The 9,241-nt window shown below is 36.2% G+C and overlaps 1 pseudogene; it reads left to right on the top strand.

The window, feature by feature from the left end:
- The window catches only part of LOC101993941, a 58,272-nt pseudogene that overhangs the window by 36,231 nt on the left and 12,800 nt on the right, over nt 1–9,241 (top strand).

The raw sequence follows: 9,241 nt of genomic DNA on the forward strand, positions 1-9,241 counted from the left end.
CACACACACACACACACACACACACACACACACACTAACGAATAAACTGTAACAACAAAACCTAATGAAGTGCCTCTGCTTTGTTGTTAAAATCAATCTGATGGAAATTGAAATTATTTCCTGTCAATAAATTCCAGGACTTACATGTTTAGAACTGAATTTGATCCTTAAACTACTACAAATTATTAAGGTATTCTGCATTTTGCTCAATAAAATTTCCTCCTTGATAAATACTCTATTTGAGAAGTAATTTGTATTGTATAAGCAGGCAAAAGTCAGATAAGCCAACTGATTATCTATATTCTGAACACGTTTCCAATATTAAACTTTCTGCTTGTTATCTACATTAGCTGCCAACAAAAGCACAACTTTGTTTAACAAACACACTGAGTGAAATTGTTAAATATTTTATTTCCTGAATGTTACTAAACTACACACAACAAAACAGCAAAGTATTAAAAACAGAGTGACTTCCAACATACCTTTGTCTATATTGTACTAATGCGCACTCATTCCTATCCATGATGTACAAAATAAAATAAATGATTGAATTACCAGTAGAAATTACATTTAGCTTTTAAAAAGTTCTTGACTTATGGCACCTTTTCCATTATAAACTATTATAATTCTTTTTTTAGTCTCTTCTTCGGCACTTCATGGTTTTTCCCTTCCTATTGGGTTTTCTATTAAAATCTAAGTCCTGAAACACATTTTCATTTTTTTCTAGAAAGAGGTCTCTAGTACACTTTTTGCAATACAACTTTAAATTTAACAAATACATATTTTCATCCCTGAAATTGGCAATATATCAAATTGGGTTTTTTGTTTGTTTTCTTACTATGTCTGATTTCTCTCTCCCTTAACCTCCTCTCTCCCTCTCTCTCTCTCCCCCCCCCCCCCCTCTCTCTCTATCTCCAACCTAATCACTGTTTCCCCCTATTTTCCCCTATTTTCTCCCCACAACCTCCCCTCTGTCCCTTCCATTCCTCTTCCTTTTCTATTCAGAGGAGGGCAGGCTTCTCATAGATATCACAAAAACAAAGCATTGCAAAATCAAGGCTGGATGAGGCTGCCCAGGATGAAGATAAGGGTCCCAAAATCTGGCAAAAGAGTCAGAGATAGTCTCTGCTCCCAGAGTTAGGAGTCCCATAAGAGGAACAAGCTACACAACTGTCACGTAGATGCAGAGGGTTTAGATCAGTCCCATACAGGCTCCCTGGCTGCTGGTTCAGTTTCTGTGAACTGCTATGAACTCGGGTTAGTTGAGTCCATGAATTTTCTTGTGGTGGCCTTGGAACTTCTGGCTCCCCCCCCCCCCCGCTTTTGCAGGGTTCCAAAGATTTGTTTACTGTCTGGCTGTAAGTTTCTGCATTTGTTTCCATTAGTTGCTGGATGAAGCCTCTCTGTTGATAACTGGGCTAGGCACCAATCTATGAGCATAGCAGAATATCATTTTATTGTTTTTGCTTTTGTTTCTGTTTTTGGTTTTTATGTCAGTATGGTGTGGTTTATAGGCTCCTAAGTGTTTAGGGTATCCAACCTCTGGATGCTAATAGGCCAGCAGTGATTTAATTAAAACAGTTTCTGTGTTGTTATTTTGGGAGTTTGGGCAGCCAGGAAACGAACAAGGGGCCTCCTTACTACAATCAGCAACGGATGGAAATAGAGGCAGAGACCCGCATTGGAGCACTGGACTGAGCTCCCAAGGTCCAGTTGAGAAGTGGAAAGAAAGAGAATATGAGCAAAGAGGTCAAGACTGTGTTGAGAACACCAACTGAAACAGTTTACCTGAGCTAATGGGAGCTCACCAACTCCAGCTGGACTTGGGAAAGAACAAGCATAAGACCAAACTAGACCCTCTAATGTAGTTGACAGTTTCATGGCTGGGACAATCTGAGGGGCCACTGGCGGTGGCTCCAGGATTTATCCCTACTGCATGTACTGGCTTTTTGGGAACCTATTCTCTTTGGATGGATATCTTGCTCAGCCTAGATATAGTAGAGAGGGCCTTGTACCTTTCCCAAAGCAATGTGCCTTACCCTCTCTGAGGATTGGATGTAGGTGGGGCAGGAGGGTATGTGGAGGGAGTGAATGGGAAGAGGAGAGTGAGTGGAAACTTAGATTGGTGTGTGTAATGAAATAAAATAGTTTGTTGTCTTTTTTAATAAATAAATAAAAGGGGAAAAACTTAAATAGCACCTTCTGGTACTATTGTAGCTAGTCCTAGAGTAGAAGTAATTCAGGACAGATCCATGAAAATCTTCTGAGCCCTACATTCAAAGTGTATGGTTTCTTCAGCAGTAGGAACTTACCATTAACCTTTAGGAAGTTACCAAGCACAATATTATTCTATATTGTTTTGGGTACATCTCTCATGCCTGGTGCTAATAGTACTAGGGATTTTATTAGCTAGTGTATGGACACTGAGAGGAGTGCTATCCAACTTCATTGAAAAACACCCACATATTTATATGTGTACATGTGCATATTAATATATGAAATATATGTGCACACACACACATATATATGTAGGCATGTGGAGTCATTGCTTATTGAACAAATATGATGTAATTTTCCCTTTATAAGGGTTCCAACACATGGCAGGTGGCTCTTCCTCACCTGTTCCTTTATATAATATGTTCTGATTCCATTTACTTTCACATCTGGAAATTATGCTTATTAAGTTAAACGTTAATGAGGCAAAATAAAAATCTTTGCATGACATAATTCTTATAATTCCTATAAGTGAAAATAACAACTAGCTTTTAAAAAATCATCGTCAAGGATAAAGATAAAGTGATCAATGAGGTATCAAGTAAAACAGAGAAATGCTTTTATTTCAAAAGGTTCCATTCTGTAGGCAAGAGCAGTATTATGTAATCTCAATAAACTCATCTGTTTTAAGTGGATCATGGTAAATGATCCCCATGCTTGGTTGTCTGCCATGTCATGGAGCCATCTGTGCTGAACACATACTCGGCATATGAACATTTCCTTTGCATTTTACACTTGCAAGCATCTTATGTGCTATTTTAACAGTTTTTGTGTACTCATTCCCATAAAAGAACACACATGCACATAGTTATATAACTATGCAAATTTAATGTCAAAGTAATTCTAATATTTTATGCATCCACTAAAATAATCACTGGAAAAAAGCTGAAAAACGTATTATATATTTTAATTTTGTCTTCATTTTTCCTCATATCTGTTCAATTATGACTCACAATTTAAAACTAATACCATTCAGAACAAATATTTTAAAGATAGTAGATGAACATGATTGTCATAATGTCCTTCCATTTAAAATGCTGCAATTAACTTCCTTTAATAAATTTCTTGCTACCTTTTCACTTCATTATTTTTGTTACCTTCTTTGTTCTTCTCAACTTATCTTTTCCATTTCAAATGTTTATACTTCCTAATTACATTTTTTCACTGAGATCATATCTGTAATGTATGTAATAAGCTTTTTATAACCAAATGTTTTAGATAGAACCTACAAAAGAATGTCTCAAATGTCTTTATTTCTGTCACCAAGATTTTCAGGACCTTATTGCCCAAAGCTATAAATCTATCCAAAGAAAGAAAGTACTAGATAGATAAAATTGAGGTATTGCTTCCTTAAGCAAAAAAAAAAAAATCCAAATACAAGGCACATAGTTTAAATTCTGCCATTTCCTAATATTGGTTCTCCTGTTTTATATCAAAAATAACATTAGATGCTGGTAGTGAAATTTGTTTATTTTAGCAAATCTTGTGAATTATAATAGATAAATTCAGGTTTAATTCTCATTTTTTTTTAACTATCAAGTGTCTAGCAGTTTTCACATAGTGAACACTTTTTCAATTATGAAAACATAGGTTGAAAACTACATAAACATATTAAATTTGAAGTGAGTAATACAAGTTTGTTGAATGGTTATTTAAGATAATGAATTATTATATTTATTAAATAATATCATCTCTATCAACTTCTTGAGGCAAAATGACTTACTGTATACATTTGCAGTAGAGAAAATTGAGGCATTTATTGTAAATTATTTGTCAACACTCAGACTCATAGCAGTGTGAGAACTAGAATTAAGAGTTAATCAGCTTTACTCCAGAATTGACTGTTAATTACAAAGTAAGATGATTTTCTTAAGGTGAATTCCATTGTGTCATTTAATAAAACTACTCCTTCCCACTCATTTGTGGAAATTAGATCTCAGTATACATATAATGGTCTTCTTAGCTATAGGAACACATTACTCAAACTATTGTTTATATCTCACCTTCAATGTTTTAAGTTCTTTGAATCTGACAGAATTTTCTAATTTATCTTCATATGCAAAATACAAATCCCTGTTACACAAATATATCCCATTATAAAAAATTTATTCACACAATAATAGATGCCGAAACTTCTATAATCTGTTATCTGCCGGCTGTGTACACAGAAAAAGCTCTTGATGTCATTCTGAGAATCTGAAAGCCAATGAATAGAGGAAAATAACTGATGTCTAGGTCAAGCAAACAGTCACAGAGAGTAATTTTGAGCTTCCCCACTTACCAGATACTAAATGTATTACCCCAACTTTTGTGTTTCAAGTGAGTAACATGGACACATAGAAAATATTTCTGAAAGGTGTAGATTCTAAACCATAGAAATATACTACAACACAAGTTCTTCTTAGAAGCCATGTAATATGAAGATGGAATAAGGAACATGATGGTGTCTTTGTCATTAGACAGCTAATAACAACTCTGCTTTTAGGAAAATGAGAAAATCATTTATTGATAAACAAATATCAGTGGCTATAGCCTTGTAACAGTGGTTAAACTTACCCTAAAAGATTTTTCCACATGGGTTAGACGACATACACTTTTATTTTTATCGGGAAAAATTAAATTGGTGAAAAAAGTATTTGGGAGTCCTACATATTTTCATGATCACTTTTATAAGTTTCAGACATTATTTGTTAGTATTCTTAGCTTTAGAGTTAGCCTGGGCCAGCATTATTTTTAGTGATTTATTTTAGTGATCAATTCCAAAATGTTTACATAATCACAAGAATGGGAATATTAGTTAGTCACAGTGTTAAGGAACACTGAAACTAGAGATCCCAAGATATTCCAAGATAATTAAACAAATGTGGAAAATCTATCTTTCCATACAATTGCCATATTCATGTCAGGCAAAGTCAGATTGTGTGCCAAATCTTTAATGTATATGCAACTCTTCCAAGTTACAGTTCATTCCAGAATCAGCCTGTCATCCTTTCATTGAAATTTATCAACAGTCTTTTCTACTTTAAAGTTATACATTTACCTGGGCAGGGACATTTATTTGGTAAATGTTTCAACTTTGTAAACAGAAACGTGAATTAAACAAATCATATAGGTTTCACTAAAATGTGCAAATAAGTATTTGGCATTTTTTATAACACATCCGTTTGTACTAATTAAAAGTAACTTTAATTAATTAGTGCCTTTTCAAAGTAAGTATATAGTCATTGATACTGTGTGTGTGTGTGTGTGTGTGTGTGTGTGTGTGTGTGTGCATTAATAAAGTTATGCCATATGGGGTGATAATGTTTGTAACAAAAACCCATAAACTAGCTAATTAAAACTCCAGTAATAGACTAGGGAAAATCTCCCTTTGAGTTGTTCAGAAGTATCCAAGAGACTGCCAAACAATGTAGGCTATTGCTGTTGCCCTTGGTTATCTCCCGCAACTTGAAGGTAAGACTTTTGCTGTAGACATCCACATTTCAGACCCAAAAATTTAAGGAATCCCACTGATACTGAAGAAAGCCTACTCCCTGAGAACTAGTTCTCATAGTATCCAAAGTCGCAATGCAGGTTGCCAGGGGAGAAAAGCAACCAGGAGTGTGCCCCAACTGCAAAGAAGGAAAACCACAGACATGACCATGACAAGATATCCCAAGAGTGCAATCGTGCCACCTATATCTTGAGGGCCACCAAGAGATTTCTAACTGGACTAGTATGACTCAGTAGAAATGAATCCATGCCTTACACTTTAAAAAAAAAAGGGGGAAGCAAAGGAGGTAACTTCAAACTCATTCCTTTATCTTTGTTTGTTAATTTTTATACCTCCCTAGCTCCATGTACTCCTCCTGTGCTACAATAAAGACTATATCCTGAAGTATCTAAAGGTATTACAATAACTAAAGTCAGCAGTTATCTCATCGTGTTAAGAAGCATTTCAAAACATGTATAATGCATAAAAGGTTTAAATTAGGTTAAACATATATATTTCCTCAAACATTCATTCTTTATGGCAAAAATGTCAAAGTCTTTCCTCTAGCTTCTTGGTAAATCATTCTTGCATAGTCACCACAGTGAGCTTCTGTGTAACCATATCATAGCGCCTATTGGTGGGCCTTCCTCCATTTCTTCAAGTTTTCCTTAGACACTCTTCCCATCCTCTGACAAGTACCATTCTATTAACAACTTTTATAGTATTGCTTGCTATTCTTTCCCTTTCTTCTTTATAAAATTTCATGTGTGAATGAGATTATGTGAAATTTTTCCTAGGGTGCCTGGCTGGCATTACTATCCCTAGCTTTCTAACTCATCCATGTTGCCTCAAGCAATAAGATTTCACTTTTAATGACAAAATAGTATTTTGTCATATGTGAGTATCAAACTATTTTTAAACTGATGAATATTTACAGTATTTCCATTTCTTCACTAATAGAAATTCATGAAGATTTTTTTTTCCTAATCTGGCTGCTATAAATATGAGAGTACATGTAGTTTTCTTTGTCTATATGCCACAATATATGTCAATCTTTGGGCTAGTGGATCTTATGAAAAGTCTGTTTATGACTTTTATTACATGTGTCTCTATGTGCTGTGTGTATGTGCATTTGCATATATATAGCTAAATGAGAGAATGCCTCATGGAAAGGTCCAGGATTGACCTAAATTGTCTTCTTGTAGTCTCTCTACATTATTTCCTTATAGTCTCTTGGTTTGACTCAAAACTTACCAATAAAGGTTAGTCTAGCTCACCTGGTTGTCTTAAAGGTCTATCTATGCACCTGTTCTCTGACCCCTGTAATTACTAGTTACCACAATCGCCACTTTACATACTGCAAATGTATACAGTAAGTCAGACCACAAGGGTGACCAGGATCCAAAATCCTTTATTCATGCTTTTACGTCAAGAACTTTATCCTTTGAGACATTTCCTCATATCTATTTTTGATCAAATTTTAAAAATCTTTATTCTCTTCCTTTCCCACCATATAATATTGCTCCTTTCTCAATATTCTTTACAGCATTTGTTATCTGATGAACTGGTATAGTGATTTTTATTTACACATCCTAATAGTTGGTGGTGTTGAATTATTTCCATTTATACACACACACACACACACACACACACACACATATACACACACGCATGTACACCACTATTGTTTCTTGCATTATTTGAAGAACTTTTCTCATTTTAATAAAATATTTACTATTGAGGTGTTTGTGTTCCTTTACATATGGAAAACCAGTGGCCTATGATATTCTCTTGTCACCTACTGTGCTAAGAGGCAGCTCAAGGACCTGATATTAAATAGGTAAGCAATCACTTCTAGGAAGGAACCTCTTGAGAGCAATACAAAAGTGGCTGGAATGTCCAGATCTTGCTTTCTTTTTTAGAAAGATTTACCACATGGACTCTTAGTGACTCTTTGACGATGTGTTTTCCACTTACACTGGGGAATTGACAGGGGAACTCTGAAAGCCTGTGATAGTGTCTTCCCACTTATCTCTTCACAGTGATAAGTTCATTCCTGTTTACTCTCTCTGGAATAAGCTTATCTACACTTTATGTTCAATTTCTGTAGCTCTCATGTAAAAGCTAGGTTTGCTTTCAAATTATTTTTTCCTTTTGTTGAAAACATATATTTTTTTCTCTCTCTCTATTCATCTCCTACTCTTCCTACCTCCATTTCCTTCTGGATTCATTCCCTCATTGTCTCTCATTAAGAAGCAAACAGCATTCTAAGGGATAATAATAATAGAATAGAATAAGATAAAATGAAAATGTAGTTCATCAGAGTTGAATAAAATAAACAAATAGAAGGAAAAAAAAGGAGAATCCACAAGAATCCATGACCTACTTGCTTGCATACTCAGGAATCGCATAAGAATACTAAAATGAAGCCACCATAATGTATACACAGAGAAACTAGAGCAGACCCATGCCAGTGCCGTGCATGCTGACTTCGTCTCTGTGAGTTCATATGAGCTTTGGTCATGCTCATTCATTTTGTAGTTTTTATTAAGTATTTTTAATACTTTTTACATAGGTATTCTTGTTCCCACTCTCTTCCTTCCTCCCACGCAACCCTTCCCTCCACCACCCCTATCCACTCTTCAGAAAGGATAAGACTTCCCATAGAGAGTTAACAAAGTCCAGACCCTTTACTTCCAGTCAAGATCAAGGCCTCCCCCCCCCCGCCCCGTATCTAGGCTGAGCAAAGTTAATATGTTCCTAGACGCCATTTCTAGAACTAGGGATAAATCCTGGTCCCATTGTCAGTGACTCTACAGACTGACTAAGCTTCACAACTGTTCCCCACATCCAGTGCACCTAACTTGGTCTTATGCAGGTTCTCATGCAGTCATTCCAGAGTCAGTGAGCTCACACTAACTCAGGTCAGTGTTTTCTGTGCGTATCACCATCATGATCTTGATCCACCTAGCTCATATTACCACTCCTCCCTCTCTTCGACTGGTCTCTGGTAGTTCAGCCCAGTGCTTGTAGATTTCTGGGAATTTCCCTCATGCCATGTTTCTCACTAGGCCTTTAATGACTTCCTCAATCAACCAAGGACCAGATAGACAAACATGATATGTACTCACTCGTAAGAGAGTATTAGATATAAGACAAAAGATAAGTAGCCTATAGTCCAAAATCCCAGGGAAATTAGGTACCAAGGAGACTCCTAAGAGAGACATACATGGATCTCCCTGGGAAGGGGAAACAGAGAATACCTTCTTAGAAGATTAGGGGGAGGGGAGAAAAGGGGGGAAGAGAACAACATGAGGGAACTATATGTTCAAGAAGGCATAAGGAGCCGGGCGGTGGTGGCGCACGCCTTTAATCCCAGCACTCGGGAGGCAGAGGCAGGCGGATCTCTGTGAGTTCACGACCAGCCTGGTCTACAGAGCTAGTTCCAGGACAGGCTCCAAAACCACAGAGAAACCCTGTCTCGAAAAACCAAAA

This window comes from Microtus ochrogaster, chromosome 1 (assembly GCF_000317375.1).
Source record: "Microtus ochrogaster isolate Prairie Vole_2 chromosome 1, MicOch1.0, whole genome shotgun sequence".
Taxonomy (NCBI): Eukaryota; Metazoa; Chordata; class Mammalia; order Rodentia; family Cricetidae; genus Microtus; species Microtus ochrogaster.